The following is a 21520-nucleotide window of genomic DNA, read 5'->3' on the forward strand; positions in this document are numbered from 1 at the left end:
TCTTTATCTGTTGTGAAATCCTTATCTACGTGACCATTCATAAGGCCCTTAGATATATTTTTTTGCTAGATTTTCATTTTTTGGCTCCACATAAAAGGATACCCTACTCAAATTACTTTGCATATCCTTTATTTATCATTAGATCCTTGGAACAATCTTTGTATCCTCGTGCAACATCAAACTCAAACATTGTACTAGTTTCGCAAATCCAGCGCAACATATCTTTCAACACAATTTTGATAATAGCATTCCAGTAGTAAGCATACCTTTCTTCCATGCAACCTACTTAAAGAAAAATTAAAAAGAAAAAAATGAAGTAAAGTCTCCTTGATCGAACACCTGAACCTTTGTAAAGCTGGCAAACGATCAGCATACAAGGTCAGATTTAATGTTCAACAGTTGTGAAAGTCGGAGACAAAGCCTGAGAAGGTGGAGAAATCTAAAATAAGGACAATGGCTCCACTTGTCTTAATATGCTCAGCCAGTAGTCCATGCCCTCACCGACCTGGAGATCAGTACTCCACAGTTGATTGGTATTTATGGCTAAATCATTTGAATCCATGGCAACACTCATGTTATCCGGGTGGTCAAGAAGCCAATCAACTTCTGCACCATAAAATTGTTGCATGGGAGAATCAACTCGCAGGTTCATTGAGTTGTTTAAGCTCTCATTGCTTATTATTATTTCTCCTTCACAGTCTGGCTTCATGGATTGGGAGTAACAACTAACCATTTATTCCTTGTCACCATGGCTAATTGCAGGCACCCTTGAGGGGTTTTCCAAATGATTTTGATCATTACCGATAACTATTTGTAGATCTGTTGATAAAGATTGGCATTCAAACTCATCCATGGTATTAATCAGTATACAACTATGATCAATTTCTAGTTCTAAAGATTCAATACAATCAGAATGGAGCACAACTACATTTGAATCAGTGTTGCTACTCTGATAATTTATAGTTCTAGTACACATGTTGTAGGAAGATGAGATTACTTCTCCTGAGTGTTTCGGCAAAACATAAACCAGATCACAAATCTCCCATGATGATGGCGCTCTTATGTCCTAATTATAGAGTGCTTGTTTTTACAGGATTCGAATTGTGGTATGTCATTTCTGATCTTGAAATGAAATTTTAACGTCCATAAGACTAGATATAGTCTATGTGACTAGATAGGATAATTGCAAGTACATTCATATACATAACACAACTTTTAATGCTTCAACTTTACACAGTAACTTGGCATGTACTGGTGAGAGTCATAATTTTGCATACTTTCAGAATTTTCATGCTCTAGAATCCCAGGGGACTCAAGAGAGTTACATCAGATTCTTTTAAAAGTGAAGTATTCAAAATGATAATATTTCTATAGGTGGTTATGATAATTAAAAAGTAGTAATTTTATGTTGTCCACATCCATTTTGATATAAAGTTGTTTGATTTGAAACCAATTCAAATTCAACTATCTTTAATCACCCTATAAGATACATGAAAATTGCCATAAAACCAATTCAAATCCAACAACCTATAATCAACTAATAGTACATAGTAGGGTAGATAAGGATGGTCGTAATTTCATGGCTGGGCTATTTTGAGCTTCAAAGTTTAGTGGGTAGTCGGGCCTATGAGAACTTTTATGATCCAGACAAAATACAAGTTTTGGATTCCTTAGCCATCATTTAAAATTCTAAAGAAATTAAAGCTGCATTAAAAATGTAATGGTGGGCTCTTGTGCAGGAAGTGGAGGAGGTGAGATGATGAGAGGGCTTGCAGAGAAACCTCAAAGATGTGAGGCAGTTGGAATGGTGCCCCAATCTCTCGTAACAGTTGATGGACAAAAGAGAAATATGGACTTGGTCTTTACTCCTGTAATAGACCTCGTGAAAATTCCATGTAAAAATATATAAATACCACAGATGATGAGACACGTATTCCAAGCTGGATGGTGGGCAAGACATCCTAGGGGGTGTTCATTTGGTTGTTTATGGCTAAGGAAATTAGTGAAGGCAATGGCTAAGGCATTAAAGAGGCAAAAAGGTATTTTGACACATTTATTTATGAAAATAATGGAAATTAGGAGAAAAGGAATGTGAAAGGTCACATGTTGCATGTGAGGAGGAAATTGACGGAAAATAATGGAAAATGAAGAAACTAGAGGCCTCATTAATAAAAAAACTTATGAGGATCAGTTGGCAAGATTTTGGCTCAAGACTTAGTTAGTTTAGCTTTGGAGCTCTCTCATTATTTTCTCTCTCTCATACTCTTGGATACTTAGAGTTTTCTTGGACCATGAAAGGGAATGAAGGCAAGAGGAAGCAAGGATCAAGCAAGGAAAGGCATGATCAATCAGCTACAATAGGCTTCATTACAGGTATCAACTTTCATGTGTATTTTCCTTGCTAGATTTGGCATGCATGGGATTAAATGTGTTTTTTTTCTACCTTGGCATGGGTCTTGCCAAGTGTGACAGTATTTTCAGCCTAGCCTTGCCATTTCCTGATAGCTTTGATGAGATGGGTTCTCTCATGCGTTTTTTGGGGGATGCCCGGATTGAATTCGAAGTTGAGTGGGGTGGATCTCCAAATTGACAAACACATGGTGGTAGTGGTCCCTAAACCAGACTGAGGATGCACGAAGCCACTGGCCTAGTAACCCCTGAACTAGAATTTGGATTGTGGTAAAGCTAGATAGCATGCCTCGATGGGTCTAGGAATCCTTGCTGGTGAATGGCGAGATATACGGTAAAGCCAAGAGGTGGATTTTCTCTCCGTTGGGCCTAGTGATTATAGGATGGAACGCACGGTAAAGCTTGGAAATTATGTCTCAATGTAGGGCCTAGTGATCCTTGGATCATACTGCGGATGCACAGTAAATCCTGAGAGACTAGGAGGCACTCAAATTCCTCACGGTGTAAGCGAAGAACTCCGGTGGCATCCACATTGATTGGTGTTTTTTGATGTGTTCTATGAGTCCCACATTCATGCTTGGAATATGGCACGGGGGTGATTGGCTGAAGAGAGACTTGGCTCAGCCAATCTATGGTTGGGTGGAACGTGGTAGTCCCATCACCGGTTGGTTCATTGCATTTATTAATGAAAAATTCATTCCCTTGATTTTCATGTGCAAATGTACTGATATATATATATATATATGTGGATTTTGATGGCTGATATGTTTATTGTATTTGTGTTCCTATTATGTTGGTTATATGAACATTTACCCCGGAGGGTGTTATAGAGTGGTATCAGAGCTTCCAGGTTCAAACACTTGGACTGGATGGGCTCTATCATAAGTGAAATGAAGAACAAAGGTTAAATTTTACACCTTTTTGTCAAATATGTTATAACTTTTCTTCTGTGGCATATTAGATTTGAAAATTTGTCCATATTGAAGTTAAATCCCACTTATAATGTGGTGAAAATTTTCAGATATTGGTTCACAATACTTTAGGAATTATGATCTAAGGAAGATGACCTTCCTGAAGGCACCTTTAAACATGTCATGTTAGAATTTCTGCAATAACTCATCTTCTGTAGGCTTTCAGAAGCTGAAAAATTGTAGACATTGAGGGTACATATCACTGATTATGTGGTAGAAATTTCAGATATTGGGTCGCAACATTTTATGAGATATGAGTAGAGGGAGTCGAGCCTTCTAAATGCTCCTAAAATCAGGCCTCAAACAGGTCACGCTGACATTTTTGTTATAACTTTCCTTCTAGGGACTCTCAGGAGCTGAAATTTTTTCCACAATGAGGGGAAATCCCATTAATATTGTGATAAAAAATTTAGACATTTATTCGCAATATTTTAGAAGATATGACCAGTGGAAGTCGAGTTTTCTGGATACTCCTAGAATTGTGCACCAAATATGATTGTGTTGGTATTTTTGTTATAACTTTTCATCTATGAAATCTCAGAAGTTGAAACTTGAACCATAGTGAGGGAAAATACCACTGATCATATGGTTACATTTCCATAACTTTTACTACTACAATTTAGGATATATGCATTGAATCGTTCACTATATTAGTTTGCATGCAAAAGGTTTGATGAAATGCTTAAATGGTTCAATGATTAATTACATACAAATTGTTTGATAAAATGCCCCAATGAGTATGTTGTTTGTGGTTGGGGATACTATTGATGTGTAATAGTATTGTTGTAGTTGATATATGCTTACTTGTATGCAAATAGTTTGCTACATTAGTTTGCATGTAAAGTGTTTGAAGAAATTCTTACATGCAAATGTAATAGTATAGTAGTTGTTTGAAGAAAATGTGAAAGTATGGTAATTGTTTGAAGAAAATGTTATTTTTTAGATGGGATAATATTGTAGTATGATAATATGGATGTAGCTGATCTATGCCTATTTTCATGCAAAGAATTTGAAGAGTTGCATGTAGGGAATTTGAAAGGTTGCATGCAAAGAATTTAAAAAGTTGCATGTAAGGAAATGGAAAAGTGGCATGTTTTTAGTTATTATGTTACAAGTGGAATAAGTGCAATGTTTTTGACTTAGTCCCATACAAATTTATGAGAAATAAAAATCAATTTCTTTTCAAGTGTGGTTGAATTTAGTAGATCTTTGAAGATCCCATTTCCATAATTGGACATTGGAGATCGGGCCATTATAGTAGCTTCCTCCTTCTACCTTAGTGTGGACCATGGATAGTAAGGGGGTATGCTTATAGGTTGTTAGTATTGATGAAAGTTGATTTCAAGCTAATAGACACGATGTCTTGATTTTTGGAACATGTGACTGACTGTGTATGAATTATATGTCGCTTACATGTCGATTTCATGATACCTACTTACATCCTTGTATGTTAGGTTACATTTTTTGAATATTTTGATTACATGTATCAGTCTTGTAGGTTGATTACAAGAATTAATCGCTTATGTTTGACTACATGCATTTATGTGTAGGTGTAATTGATTTGGCATTGTTTATGCATAATGTTGGTTGCATGTGGCAATGAGTACAATGGAGTAATGGTTGTTGTTATGTATGTATGGTCATGGCTATGATTATGCATGTATAGTAGGTCAAACATGCCTTGTGAAGTCATTGTATGTAATTTAGGTCATCCTGATGCTATTGGTTGGTATGATGCTAATGAGCTAGTTGAGATAGAGCAAGGGATGCAGATAATCATAATGAGGTTGCAGCATTGGACTTTGGGATAAGAGAAGATCGTCATACAGGTATTGTATGTTTGGCATGTAGGTATGTAGATTAAGGATTGTTATATGCATTAGGGTTATATACATTAGGTTTATGAACATGTATTTGATGTTATGGTTACATTCATGATAGATGTTAGATGATTAGCATGGTTATATGCACATGTGTCAGATAGTCAAGAATGATAGTAACCTGTAGTTGTATGCATTGCTATTGTTGTTTTATATTAGATAACCTGATGATTATGTTGTATGTTGTTGACGAGTATGATAAATAGCTTATTGTTGTTATATGCTATTAACTTGATGATTAGGGTCATTTGATTGAGATATTGATGTTATCATTTGGATTGGTCATATGCATGATGGTAATGTTCATTGCCTTGAAGATCTTGATGTTATATGTATTGTGTTAACTTGGTTTGACATATGCAGATGGTTATGGTTGCGATATTCAGGTATGAACTGACATATTTGTGAGATGGTGTCATACTAATCTAGATTGACTTTATGTGTATGAGTTTACGATGTGAACATGTTAGTTAGATATTGTTATGGATATCATGATCTTATGAGTGCTTGAGCTAATGTGTTGTAAAGTTATATTGTGCTAACTAGATTGATTGTGCAAACAAAGATCACCTCCCCTGAGATACATTAAGGTATCAGTTTCTTATGTCATGTATTTGGTGCTTGAGTGTTGATTATGTCATCTAGTTGATTTATTTAACATGGTATGAATTTTTGATGAACTGCATAATATGAGTATGTGTTCAAATGATCTTGTTTTAAGATGATTGTACTAAAATATATGCGTTGAGACAGTTGATATGTACTTGAGTATAGTAGGTGATAGTTGTAGTATTATGATTGATGACTATGAGTTGACTATGGATTATGACATGATTGTTAATCCTGGTAATGGTTGATTTCAAATTAATAGATATGATTGTCTTGATATTTGGAACATGTGGTTGATATGTGTGAGCAGTTGTAGGGTAACATGCTTGGTATTAGCATGACAAGGTAATAGTTGATGTGTCTATATAACTAACAGTTGGGTGGTGTGACAATAGATAGTAAGCCTCGATTCCAACAAGGTAAAAAGGTAAAAGAAAGGAATTGGGCAAGAATTCCTTTGGTTATGTTTGGAAACCCTAATTTCGAACGAATGAGTGATTTGCACACAGGAAGTCTTCTTAACCTTGATTTTGTCTGACATTATGTGGATATGTGCTATAGTCATGAACATGTACTTGATAGGTATATTAGCTAGTCTTTAGCTACATGTGGATCTATTAAAGGATTGGAGTCCCTTAAGAGATGGCGTGGATGTGTTAAGTTGCAAGCAACGTGCTTGGCACAACAAGATAAGGTAACTGGTGTATTTTTATTTATGCACTGACAATTATGTGTTTATGGTAGCATGATGCAGGGGATTTCATGGCAAGAGATTGCCATGAAATCTTGAAGAAGGCTCTAGTTAAGTTTCCCTAGGAACCATGGGGATTGAGTCATGGTGCTTTTTGTTAGTCTTGTGCTTTTGGTCTTTTATGAATTTTTGAACTTGATTTGTGGCTTTGTTTATGTCTAGTGTATGGCCATACCACTTTGTTTGCGGAGTCATGTTGCTTGGTTTTTATGGTCTTCTTCTTGTTTGTTTCTTATCTTGCCTTTTATGTTTTGAGTCTTCGGAATTGGTTGGGAAAGAGGAAAGATGGAAATCGGGAGAGAAGTGTGGTACCCAACCAATGATATAAGACCTAGATGAGGCTTTGTGCATGAGTAAGCGCAACGGAAGGTAAGACTATGGCAGTTGGTTGGACTGGTTGGGTCCATTGTGGTAAATGGACAGTAGCAGTGTAGACACAAGAAATGTAACCAGAAAAGGTAAAGTAAATGGATCAGAGGTGTCATATGCCTTGGCTATGTTGGGAACTGTTGTTCTCAATGTTGTGCATGTGTTGCATGAATAAAGGAATTTCTCTTAACCTAGACCTTACGTTATATGGTGATTATGTTATGATCATGATTATGTCGATGTTTATATATGTATACATGAATGTATGTATGTCATTTTCTGACAAGGTGATGATTGTTTTATGCTAACGATTATATATGTATGTATGTATCCATGTATCTATGTTACTGTCTGACAGGGTTGTCAGGGATCATTCTTGTGGAGGAATGATTTCTTATGCAGGAGAACAACATGAAGAGGTTCCTGGTCTTACGAGGAATCAATTGGTAAGATTTTTCACGACAAATATACGAGGTCAGTATCATGTGGATATGAATTGATATTGTATACTTGTATTATGCCTATGTTTATGTTATGACAGGTAATGTTGAAGGATACATCAACAAAGTGAAAGCAGTGTGGTTTGCGACATGCTAGGGTAAGCATGGATAAGACACGAGAAGCAAGGTTTCTTGGTAAGGACAATATGGTTTTGGATGTGTGGTACTATTGTTGTGCATATACTGTATATGTTGTACATGTTTCATATATGATGTGTGCACATGTGGTGTTGTGTATACATAACATGTGTACATGTTATTTATGCAATGTTATGTATAGGATGGTACAAATAGGGTTGTGTGAATATTGCATATGGGGTGTTGTATACATATTGTATTGTCTTCACTATGTATATGCGGCGTGTGTGCATATGGTGCTATGTACATGTTGGATATGCAGTGTTGTGTACATATGATGCTATGTACATGTTGGATATGCAGTGTTATGTACAAGTGGTGTTGCGTGCATGTGGTACATTGGTACTATGTACATATGGTGTGGTGTGCATGATTGTACAAGTGGTGTCGTGTGTGTGTGGTGTTGTGTACACATTGTACAAGTGGCGTTGTGTGCATGTGGTGCTATGTATATGTCGTGCATATGGCGATGTGTACATGTGGTGTCGCGTACATGTTGTGCGTGTGGTACTGTGTACATGTGGTATTGTGTACGCATTGTATAGTGGTGTAGTGTACATGTGGCATTGTGTACACGTTGTGTAGGTGGTGCCATGTACATGGGATGTTGTGCACACGTTGTACAGGTGGTGTGGTGTACTGGTGGTACTGTTTACATGTTGTACATATGGTATTGGTGTACATGTGGTATTGTGTGCATGTTGTTGATGTTGTGTTATGGGCATGCGTATTATGTATGTGCATCATGTAGTCATGGTATTGTGGCATGCGTACTCATTGTGTTGTACTTTGTGTAGTTACATGTATTGGGTGGTATTGCACATCGGGTATAGATGATGCACTGTGTGGAACATTGGCTGAAGATGTATGAGTTGTACGTCAGGTGTAGGTGCATGTATTGCATGGTGTTGTGTGTCAGGTGTGGTTGTATGTGTGTGATGCACACTATGTGTCTATGCACATGGTTGAGGAGAAGGCACTGGTTGTTTGTCGAGTGTAGAAACCGATTCAGAGTGTGTATGGAATAAAGACGAAGGTAGAAGCTAAGGATTGATGAAAGGATAAGTATCAACATTTTATTTCAGTTTTATTATGCATGTGATTTATGACTATGGTATATGATGATTATATGTGATCTATGATTCTGGTTTATGATGGTTACATGTGATTAATGATTTTGATCTATGATGGTTGTGTTTTGAGCTAACCTGATGTGATATTTTTATACATGTTGATTTGGTCAAAGATGCTAGTTTGACTTCTTGTGACAAGAAGCAAACAGGATTCTAAGTGTACCTTATTGACGAACTACCAATGAGGTATGATTTGAAGTTATTTCAATTTATTTTGAATCTAATGGAAGTTATATTCTTGGTACAAGAAGAATGAACATGCTCAGTTGGGTGGTTGAAATCGATTACAAGAATTAGCAACAACAACGAAAGAAATTGGAACATGCAACAGTATGCAGGTTAAGCACTTTAGGAGCAGGGCCATTGTGGGGCACTGGTACCCAAAAGTGTCCATTGATTGCCATGAGCATGATATGACTGGTATGGTAGTTTTGAGGCAGGTATATGCCTTGGTATTTGAATCTTCTGATGCGAGGAAGCCTTACCAAGGGATGGATTGCACGGGATGGGGATGCCAACAGAACTTGGAAGGTGAGTGACTACACGGAAGAGGTGAACGGATTCCTGAGGGACTATGTAGCAGAGAAGGGAAGGTCACAGATGGATTTGTTTTGGTCATTAGCATTTCCAGATGGAATCAGATGCACATTGGGAGTGCGCACTGGGACAATGAGCCGGTAATTGTTCACTGAGAGGACAAGTGGCATAGGATTATAGTGCTGGACATTGGATGCAGATTTGACTTTGCAGTGGATTCTGGACTTCCTGGGAAGGAGGTGAATCATGTTATTACTTTGAGGGTGGAGGTGTGAGCCTTTGGATTCCCTTGTTGATTGATATGACAACATATCATTTATTTGTTGGTTAAGAAAATGTGTATATGTGTATATGTGTATATCATTGTAAATACCGTAATGAGCTGTGTTATAAAGCTCCAATATGTGGTATGGTTTTTATCTGGTCGTGTTGTCATGATGTTTTGCTTTTGAGCGGGTCATTCATTGTAAATACTACAATGAGTTGTGTTTTAAAGCTCCCTATAAGTATGTTTTGTTTTCAGCAGTCTTGTTGGTTATAGGTGTCATTGAACACCGAGGATGGTGTTCCCCCAAGGGGGAGGGTTTTGTAACAGCCCTGGTGAAAATTCCATGTAAAAATATATAAATACCATGGATGATGGGACACGTATTCCAAGCTGGATGGTGGGCAAGACATCCTAGGGGGTGTTCATTTGGTTGTTTATGGATAAGGAAAATGGCAAAGGTAATGGCTAAGACATTAAAGAGGCAAAAAGGTATTTTGGCACATTTATTTATGAAAATAATGGAAATTAGGAGAAAAGGAAGGTGAAAGGTCACATGTTGAATGTGAGGAGGAAATTGAAGGAAAATAATGGAAAATGAAGAAAATAGAGGCCTCATTAATAAAAAGGCTTCTGAGGATTAGTTGGCAGGCTTTTGGCTCAAGACTTGGTTAGTTTAGCTTTGGAGCTCTCTCATTATTCTCTCTCTCTCATACTCTTCGATACTTAGAGTTTTCTTGGAGCATGAAAGGCAATGAAGGCAAGAGGAAGCAAGGATCAAGTAGGGAAAGGCAGGATCAATCAGCTACAATAGGCTTCATTGCAGGTATCAACTTGCATGTGTATTTTCCTTACTAGATTTGGCATGCATGGGATTGCATGTGTTTATTTTCTACCATGGCATGGGTCTTGCCAGGTGTGACAATATTTTCAACCTAGCCTTGCCATTTCCTGATAGCTTTGATGAGTTCTATTCTCTCATGCATTTTGTGGGGTATGGTCGGATTGGATTCAAAGCTGAGTGGGGTGGATCTCCAAATTGAAAAACACATGGTGGTATTGGTCCATGAACTAGACTGAGGATGCATTAAGCCACTGGCCTAGTAACCCCTGAACCAGACTGTGGGTTACGGTAAAGCTAGATTGTGTGCCTCAATGGGCCTAGGAATCCTTGCTGGTGAATGGCGGTATATACAGTAAAGCTAAGAGGTGGATTTTCTCTCCATTGGGCCTGGTGATTCCAAGATGTAATGCACGATAAATCCTAGAGAGTATGTCTCGGTGTAGGGCCTAATGATCCCTGGATCAAACTGTGGATGCACAGTAAAGCCTGAGAGACTAGGAGGCACTCAAATTCCTCACAGTGTAGGCAGAGAACTCCGGTGGCATCCACATTGATTGGTGTTTTTTGATGTGTTCTATGAGTCCCACATTCATGCTTGGAATATGGCACGAGGCTGATTGGATGAAGAGAGACTTGGCTCAGCCAATCTATGGTCGGGTGGAACGTGGTAGTCCCATCACCAGTTGGTTCATTGCATTTATTAATGATAAACTCATTCCCTTGATTTTCATGTGCAAATGTACTGATATATATATGGATTTTGATGGCTGATATGTTTATTGTATTTATGTTCCTATTATGTTGTTTATATGCACATTTACCTCAGAGGGTGTTACAACTGTTAGAAAATTATATATTACAAAGCAATGGAACACATAAAATATTGCAGAAATATAAACACAAAAAACGCATAAAACAAGAGAGACACAGATATACGTGGTTCACCCAGTTTGGGCTACGTCCACAGAGAAACAACCAATCCTTCTTTTATTATATTATCTAGCAAACTGAAGAGATACAACCTATAACAGATCCACTGTAACTCCCTCTTCACTCTCAATCTCCTCTCCTTTGCTCACTCAGAATATAGATCTATATAGACGCAATACAATTCCCTCATATATAGCGAGGGGTTGCCTTATAGGGCAAAAAACCCTAAATTAAACATAACTTCTACCATCAGATCTCCGCCTAATGAACGAACCAGATTGACTACGAAATTACAACATTTTACAAGGCAATCTTACATCTAATCTTAGCTTCAGGGGCGCTTCCGGGGGGGGCTCCCAAAAGGTCGCAGCCCGCCCCCCTGGACCCCCCTTGCAGCGAATATTTTACGGTTGGCGTTGCCACCCCATTATGAACTAGGGTTCAATGCGGCGATACCTTTGAATACAGAAGATATTCAGGCTCTACACCTCCATTCTTTCTATCAAACCGGATAAGGTTCTAAAAATCTGAGATTAGAAGCAAGCAAAACAAATTTGTTTGAGGGAAGAAAATAGTATGTTGTGAAAAGCTATGAAAAAACTTTCTTCTCCCTGTCTATGATTGTTGGTTTGTCTTAACATTTTCCTATGCCATCTCTTAATCAAATAATTTGACATTCCTCTTCAATTACTTTGCATGCACTATGCGTATATTGATTTTGATTTGGACATCTCAGATGTCCAACGTCGTAGAGTAAAATTAACAGTTGACTTTGTTATGTCTTTGATCTTGCTCCATGTTCATTAAAATATACAGATTATGTAATTGAAATAAAAATAAGGATACCTCTCAGCCTAAGAAAATATTAATTTCCTTTTCCATCAAGTTAACTTCATTTTTGAAAATATTGAAAGGCACTTAGAAGGCACATATTCAGCCAAAAGCCCTATAATGTCATAAGAGGAACTCCCTCCAATTTTAATTGAGATTTGGTTTAGATCCTTTGCAACTCATTTTTTCCTTGGTAGCTTGTTAACACTATAAATACTCGTTAATGGAGTTTTCTTTAGCGTATTTCCATGTAATGGCTTCTTTGGTTGTGTAACACATTATAGTACAAAACATTAGTATATCTATTACACTCTCTTACAATAAATTCGATTTTAGTGTCTACGAGTACTTAGATTTATACGTGCACAGATTTGTCTTGAAATATACAATATTCATGTGAATCTATTTCTTGGTGTATATATATTTTTAATCCACAATTCTTGGAAGTGCACATCAAAGGAAACACCTTCGAATAGAAACACGTGTTTTTTTTAACAAAAAAAAAACATGCCTGTCAATTTCTAGGCCTTCTTGGAGTAGTTGTTGATATACGCATTCCCTTACTCTAAGATAAATGATTGCATTTCTGGGGTTTTTGTTGCATTGAGATAGTGCTAATGGGATGGCTTGGTTGTTTTCAAAGTAATATTGCAGGGATAATGGGATGCCCTTTCTAGCTTTTAGAGGATGGCATAGAGCTTCATTTTACAACTAATCATTTAGGTAAAGCACAAAGAGTATATATCAAAAGTATCCAACTAGACAATGTTTATGAGAGTTATACTTGTAAAAAGGGAGTTCCATTTTTCAGCTCTTCATTACTTATTCCAACACAAAGTGAACTCCATTTTGTAGGATGGCATAATTTATGTCTTAGTTCTCTAGTATGGGATTAAGTGCCACTTTTCACACAAAGTTATGATCATATAAGTTGTTTCCAGTAATTCCTAATAATGTGTCAAAGTATTGGCCACAATTGATCTAGAAGATGATGCAAAGGATCTAGCAGTGGTCATAAGCAATAAACATAAAGACGATGAAAGCCTCCCAAGGCCAAAACAACGCTCCTCAATTGCCCCGACTGGGAAGCATACATAACCTCTTCAGGCCAATGCTTGGTACAAATTCCTTCCCATAGCGCCTCCTCTTCGGCGACTCGCTTCCAGTGACGGCTCACACAGGCAGCAATCGCTAGAGACTTAGAATCCAAATGCTTCAACACCTCGAACAACACGTCCTTGGAACAAGACTTAATGTAACCACCATCGTGTTCTTCCCACCTCATTTTCTTCACCTTAATCTCCTTCCCTTGATGAATCCAAGGAAGAGGAAGGTGTTGCTTGTGCTCAACTGCATCTGACTCTGCGTAGGGCAAATGCTAGCTGAATACTCAACAACAGTCGTTAACTCCCCGCCTTGAAAGGTGCTCGTACTTCGTGCAACAAGATACATTGGGCTTGATAAAATTTTACACTTGTTGAATTATGATGGGAGAAAACAACAAAAATGGAGTGAGGGTATTGGTTGAGCTAAACAATGTTTTCCCAACCAACTTAATAGAGAAAACGCCTTTCGACGTAATCAGTAAATTCAATATTTATTTTTCTAATTTTATAGTCATATAAAAATGATATTATTATTTTTTCTCACTCTATGTGTGAATATGATGATGTTATCTTCCATGTATAGTAGTTATTTTATGGAAGGCGCTTCATTCTTAAGTTAGAAGGTTTAGGACAACCACTTCTAGTTTACCTCTTATTGGAAACTACTTTTTTATAATATATATTTGTCATCTCCATACTAATTATTTTTAAAATATGTTTTCTCGTTCCTAAGACACATCATATATGAGATGTATGCATTAATGTAACCTTCTAGATGTCCCTGCCATTGGATGCATATGATCAATATTAATGGTCCCTTTCTTGCAAGGTTTGTCTCATCAATTTACTCTTCCATTCCTCATCAAATGTAATAATTTGTCTACCAAATTTCTAGAGATTTTGTTGTGACAATGTCCTAATTGGTTTCTATTCCCTTTTCTTCTATTGTAAAATAAAGCCCACATTTGATCTTATTTTTTTCATCAAAGAAAAAACCATTGCTTTTTTGTATTAAAAAAGTAGTTACATCTTTCTATATTCACCAAATAAATAAACCAAGTATATGTAGCATTTACTAACCATTTTCCCACCCAAAAAGAGTCAATCTACTTACATAGTAGCCAAACAAAAATCTAACAAAATTACTAGTAGCATATCCCATATAACATAAGTCAACTAAAAATAGGGAGGTAATTAACTACCTCGTAATACCCCAAAATTTCAAAAATCACAAAATAATAGTCCACCAATGGTCTGTTGTAAAAGATAAATGAGGACAAACTAAACCAAAGGAAAACTTCCAAGATTAGTAGCTCCATGTTTGTACTCTTCATAATGTAGAGTTCCCAACTGTGAATTAAGTCCTTTCTTAGACAAGGAATCAGCTAGATTGTTTAATTCCCTAAAAATGTGGAACATTGAAATTCCTTGGAAATCTTTTAGAAGGTCTATGATAAAGAGTAGGGATTGATATCCTTACTTTGAATATTTCTCTTTTGAGAATATTACTTGTTCTTCTCCCTCAGATCGGTCTAGATGTTGGTTTACATGAGTTTCAAATCTCTTAGATTCAGTGGACATTCAGTTGGATCGTCTCCCTCCTTTCTAATATTCCTTTGATGCTCTTGGTCACCTTTTACCTATTAGACTAGAATTGAACAAGATCACTAGGGAGGAATCTACAGGCAGTTCATCTAGGTCACCTGGGTCAATCCTCTAAGAGGGTTGCACCCAAAGATGGCCTTCTACGCTAATCACTTCTTGGAGTTGAGAGACAGGCTCATTGTTCAACCCCAGTATATGTTTCAACAATGGATGCATGCTCTTCACTTTCCTCAAGGCCAGTTAAGAGTAGGTTCTCATAGACTTTGGGCAGAGATGAACCACTAGATTGATAGACCAGACAAAATCTGTCAGGTATGTCATTTACAGGAAGTAGATACCGAGGTGCACTTCATTTTTGGATGCCCTATCTATTACGAGATCATAGGAAGGTTTCATTGCTTGTTTAGAGATTCTGAGACCCTCGCAGGATTTTTCAGGTATCCCAATCAAATATGTTTGGCCATATATATGCAGGAGCCTCTCAGGTTTTGAGCGTGTATTCTTCAACCTCCCATTAGACTAGACTCCACATAGAGGATCACGACATTTTTCAGGGTACTACCTTCAGACAGGGGCACCAAGAGACCGATTGATACGAGTACATATCCAGACTCGAGATCAGTGAGGATTTGTGGGACCTCACCATGCCACATGATATCTCAGCAGTAGATCCATTCCTGGGAGAATGACTAGGTCCTAAAGACCTCAACAATGCGTGAATCCCTAGGCAGTCCAGTCCACACTTTCCACCAGCTCTTCATCAAGTCAACATACTTTGTTGAGTTTCTACAATGTTCTTCATTCAACCTCGGATGTGGAGAGAGATAAGTCTGATTCTTAGACCCATTAGCTCTTGGATTTTCTCCACCAGGGAATTTCACGCATTGTATCCTTTATAATTCATGCATTGTATCATTTATATTCGTGCATTATATCTTTTATAGGAGACTGTTTTTTTCTCCCGCATTATATGGACATCATTGTACTCAAAAGTCCTTTTGACCTACTTTGTGGTCAATAGTTGGACATAAATATAATTATCTTATCTATCTTATCTTATCTTGTCATCATGAGGAGATAACTTACATTAACAACGACACTTTATAGGTCATTTTTACAAAAAAATATAAACTTGAGTAGTCTTAATGGATTTATTTTTATTGGGATGGGTGTGTTTTGTTTTGTGATGTTTCATATTTAGGTGGGTCATTACCATTAGAATTGTGTGTAATTTGTTTTATGATGTTTTCATTCAAGTAACAAACTACTAATTAGAAATGACTTTTTTTCACAATTAAACATATGTATTAGTTCTTCCTTAGTTCTTTTTAGCTTTTGCATGTTAGAAAAATATTTATCGATAATGGAAACTTAAACCTGTGTTCTTGACGAAATACAAGTAAATACACCAGGAATGACTAATTTTTAAAATCACCTTCAGTTGAAAACTTTAAAAAATGATCATGAATATTGTCTGCCAAAAACAGATTGTAGTTGAAAATCATTGAGGGCTTATTACCCACAGAGAACACTGATAGAAATCCTAATATTACTTCATCGGCCCACTGATCGGTAGGGTAACCAACAGACATGTGACCATAGAGATGACTTGCCTAGACATTTCAGGGAAAATTGAAGTGGAATAAGGGTGGATTGGTCTTAGGCAACTCATAATTCTTCGGTAAAAATGACTCAAATATTTGGGCTCGTTGAGGAAATGTGAGTTTTTGGTAAATCTCCAGGAGAGAATTAGTGTGAAAAGGGTGCATAGGGGGTGAAGGATTGGTTTGAAGTGCTTGACATATGGAATCAAGAGTAATAGCAAATAAAAATCATTATTTTGGGCAATTACAACCCTCTGACTAAGAAGACATCTAAGATGACACCAGGTAACAAATTTAGGGAAGATATGGGTCTGGGGAAAAATAAATTGGGGAAGGAAAGACTCCCAAATGCCCAATTCATCACCGACATCAAGAAACTTATGGTTTCCCCAATTGTGGATTTCATAAAGGTCGAACTCACATTGGGTTTCTAGGATTTCATACTGTGTATATACTAGGGGAAACTCATCTAGGTTAACTATAGAAGGTAATGTAGGGCTCGCATTGCCCCTTGCAACTACCCAGAAAAATCTACAATAATTATGTAATAAAATATGTTATAAACATTAATTTTATACTGCACAAATAATGAGTATAACATGTGATATTAAATTTGATAAATGAAAATTGATATTATATGTTAGCTTTGAAATTTTTTGTAGTCAAACTTTGCAGTCACGTATTTGTTCTGTGAAAAAATCTACAAAATCCTTTAGTGCAGAATGCGAGGGTTATGTTGATGGTGTTGGATTCTGCCAAATACAGGTGATCTCCTTGATGTGGATTCCTAATTAGACCTCACATCATTTGGTATATGAATCTCATTCAGTTACATGGTCTGACCACCACTACGAACGATTTAAAGGTACACCTTGGCCGCAACAAATACACAATGGATCATAAATAAAACTTTGGGGTAGCAAGTATGTAATATTTGTGTGACATCAAGTGTAGAGTGTAAAGGGAGCTTCCATAAACGTAAGAGAGGTGAGCATCTAATAGAGAAGTAATAGTACTATCCTGAGAGAGACACAAGGATAGAGGCTTGTTGATTAACCAGTAAATTAGTTCACAAGATAAACAATAACAATGAAAGCATAAACAACACCCATTCAACAATATCCATATCTAAATCAATGAAATAGTTCATTATCTTTAGTATGTGTTACAATAACATATACTGCAAACATACAAAGAATAGTCTTACTACATTCATGATACATGCATGAAAGAGTGTTGGTTCAGAGAGCTTCTAATAATTAATGAAAGACTCCAAGTACATTGTTACATTGGTGGAACACTAGCTCCAATAGTGGAACGTGAAGCTGCAACTTGCTTCTCCAAAGAATTATTTTCTCTCCTATGCACCACTAGAGAAGGCAAGGCCATAAATCTAAAAATCCAATCCCTTTCCTTGAGTTATGAGGAACTATTTATAAAAAATGACAATGACTCTTGAGTTTCCTCATGACTCTTCAACTTCTATGACCTATGAGCTTCCATATAACTTTTCACATTCTAGATATAACTCTTTAGATTCCACATGTGTCTCTTGGAATTTATTATATTTACAAAGGACGAATTTCATATAAGATGATCGCTATTGTTGATGGTGCTAGATGCTGCCAACAACTAGGGGGTCTCCCTGGTGTGAAGTCCCAATTAAACTTCACGCCATTTGGGATAGGAGTCCCATCTGATATGTGGGCCCAGCTGCCACCATGAATGTTTTTCTCTTGGCTACCAAATGAAAAGATGTCAGAGTGAGTACAAGAATGAAATGCCTAGATAATGAAACTAAGTCATCCCAAGATTAACAAACTGAAGAAAGAGGTACAAGAAAGTCACAACAACGCTAATAAGAGGTATGTCATGAGAAGGATCAATGAGCCAAAAACCAATTAGACATACATGAACAAGAACATGCCAGAGGTTAATTGCAAATTAGTTCATAATAGATCACTAACATGGCACGGAATAAGTAAGCACAGATTCGAAAGCAAACATACATGCAACAACTACATACCAACATATTAGTCTATTGTAGCTCCCAAAGATAGCCTTGGATTGGTTACAAGACCAGTGCCTGGGCACATCTATATTGGTGTGTCTCAAATGATTTACAGGAAACTGGAGACATCACTTATGTTCTATAGATACACACACACACACACACATATATAGATAGGAGATGGATTGGTTCATTTATCCAAAGAAATAAGACATGGATTTCTGGTACTTCTTCACGGGTTCAAATCTCAGAAATAAGCATAAAAATAGTGGAGGCCGAGTGTTTCAAGGTCTTACAACTTAATAAGATTTTGCAGAGCAGATGAGAGAGGACAAAGAGAAGGAGAAACTCATCACATAGAGCATAAGGCTTCAAACATTCTACACTTAACACATAGAGCTTGAGGCATTAAGGATTTCTATACTTATTTGAGTTACAAGCAGAAATAATGAATGAAGGAGGAGCTGAAAGCTATGATTCATGTGTTGCAAATTAAAGATATAATTTCAATAGTACACACAGGCATATTCATAAACAATGTTGAGACAAATGAATCTATGAAACAGTTACAGGCATTTGCATTAACATGTAGATACTAATGAATTTGTGAGGGAGCTTGAAATATTTCTAGAAACTATAATTGCATGAATTCAGGGAAGAAGCATGAACACAAAAAATGAGTTTTACAAAGAGAACACATACTGTAATACTTGAAGAGGGAATCACCACTATTTCCTTGATATTCTGAAAAAGATATGTATTACAAAGAGATCCCGTCTGAAAATAGCATGCAGTGTTTTCTATAGAATTTCTGAACCTTTTCTAAGTCTTACCTTTCCCTATTTATCTGGAGAGGGGAGCAAGAACATACATTACAACAAAAACATCTATGGTCTAGATTCAGCTATCAAGTCGACTAGTTGTATCAGTCATGAATGGCTCTGTGACCCAAAAATATTACAAAATTAAATGCCTCCTTGGAAGGAAGGCATGTTACAGGATAAAAACAAGTAAATAACCAGACAAAAAAGTAAATGAAAGTCTTTGTGTCCATCCTGTGATCGCCTCTGCCTCAGGCTGTAATTTGTCCATGATATGGCCTCCTGTGTTACTCAACCGACCTCGTCACTTTTGCCTTTACTGCTAGGATGCCTTGTTCTGTGAAGCGGGGTTTAGGTCAACTGTAAGTGCCCGTCTTGGCGGTCTTTTGCTGTGTAGAGGGATGGGGCTCCATGCTGAGCCATTAATCTTCCTGAGTCCCATGTACTACTCCGATGTTGCGCCATGATCCATTTAAGTCTTCTAGTTGCCGACCCATCTTCCCATTAAACCTCTATACTACACTGTCGGTGCCTTGATGTAGTGGATGATATGCATTCTAGTTTAGCAGTGCACTCTCATAGGCGTGGGATTTTTTCCTCTAAAATAGGCGAAACATGCCTTTATTTATTTTCCCCTTAGCCTCCCTTTATTATAGCCCCTCGTGTGGCTTTCCTCATATAGACGAGGGATAGAACCAGGGGCTTAGCCCTCAGGCGTTAAGACCTTTAGACCCGTGTCTAGGAGCCTTTTCCTTTGTATTGCAAAATCCCGCATATCGGTGCTTTACAATGTTTTTGCCTTAAGCTTCTTCCCCAGACACTTGCGATCGTCGATCTATGGGATCGAGCCCACCTAAGACATCGAAATCGTACTACAAGAGAGGGGGACCCTTTACCTTTTTCCTTAGTGCGGGTTGAGAGTCTGGACGCGAGTTCCTTATAGATCACGCTGTCATAAATTATTGCATCGGGGGGGGATTTTCCCTTTGTTACTTGGAATCCCGCATCCCAGCGCTTTATGGCCTTTTACCTTTAGCTTTTCCCATTTATAGTTGCAATCACTGATCTACGGGGTGATGTCATCACTATCACGTGTCACCCTATTAGTGGTGACACGTGGTACCCGAGAATGGCCCCATTTCACCCTTAAAAACATTGAAACTAAGTGACACATGTCTCCCGTACGGCCACGTCACCCTCCATACTACCACATGGAGGAGAGAGAAAGGGGGTCGTCCTCCTTGGTTTGGTAGGAATTTCCTTTGTTAATGAATTTTGGCCTTTCCCAAAACTTTTACAATATACCGCAGAATCGGCCCCCGCATGGTCTTGGAATGAAAACCCTGCCAATCCGCCGATATTGCGGGATGTGGGATGGCGGGAGTGCGGGATTGCGCCACATGGAGGAGAGAGAAGGGGGGTGGCTTGCTCTTGTTTTGTTCTGCATTCCCTTTGTTAAACTTTTTCTACCTCCCCTGGCGATGTTACATTGTATCACAGAATCGGCCCCCGCAAGGTCTTTTAAGTTTAGAACCCGTCGATCTGCCGATATGCCGAGCTGCAGGACTGCGGGGTCACTAGGATATGGGATGCGGGATTGCGGGAGTACGAGATTGCGCCACGTGGAGGAGAGAGAGGGGGTCACCCGCCTTGGTTTTTTCATGCTTTCCTTTGTTAACCTTTTTTGGCCCTCCCCCGACGATTTCACATTATATCACAAGATCAGACCTCGCAAGTTTTGGAGTTTTTTGTGACTGTGGTGATAGCCTATTTGCGGGATGCGGGATTACCCTCATACTTAGCCATTTTCTAGGTTTTCGAGGCTTTCCAAGGAAATCTTCAACAAACTCTAACTTCTGATCTAGGAGTCCTTTTTTGGACTTCTATATACCTTTGGAAATCTCTTTCTGAGCACTAGGCACTGGAGGGGTCTGATCAAGCTCTAAGATCTTTTGTGGCCTGGGAAAGTGGCTCCAAACTTCACTCCTCCTGGGCAACCTTGACCAATTGAAACCCACAATGCAGGGAGTGACAACATTGGCTCCAACTGGGGACAGTGCCTTGCTGGCAAGGTGTTGAGGACCTGCAGACTAGTAGTTTTTCCTTCCATTGGGCATGGAGTCATTCTTAAATAAATACAATTCTGTGAAAAAGGAATTTTTTGATAAGAAACTGAAAATTTCAAATAACAATTTTGACACACACA

At 37.8% G+C, this 21520-nt stretch overlaps 1 pseudogene; it reads right to left on the minus strand.

The window, feature by feature from the left end:
• Positions 1-439: 439 nt before the first annotated feature.
• LOC149236130 (uncharacterized) lies at positions 440-3505 on the minus strand (annotated as a pseudogene).
• Positions 3506-21520: the final 18015 nt, after the last annotated feature.

This window comes from Pinus tabuliformis, chromosome 8 (assembly GCF_031772625.1).
Source record: "Pinus tabuliformis cultivar Carrire ecotype Pingquan chromosome 8, CPIR1, whole genome shotgun sequence".
NCBI classification, from domain to species: Eukaryota; Viridiplantae; Streptophyta; class Pinopsida; order Pinales; family Pinaceae; genus Pinus; species Pinus tabuliformis.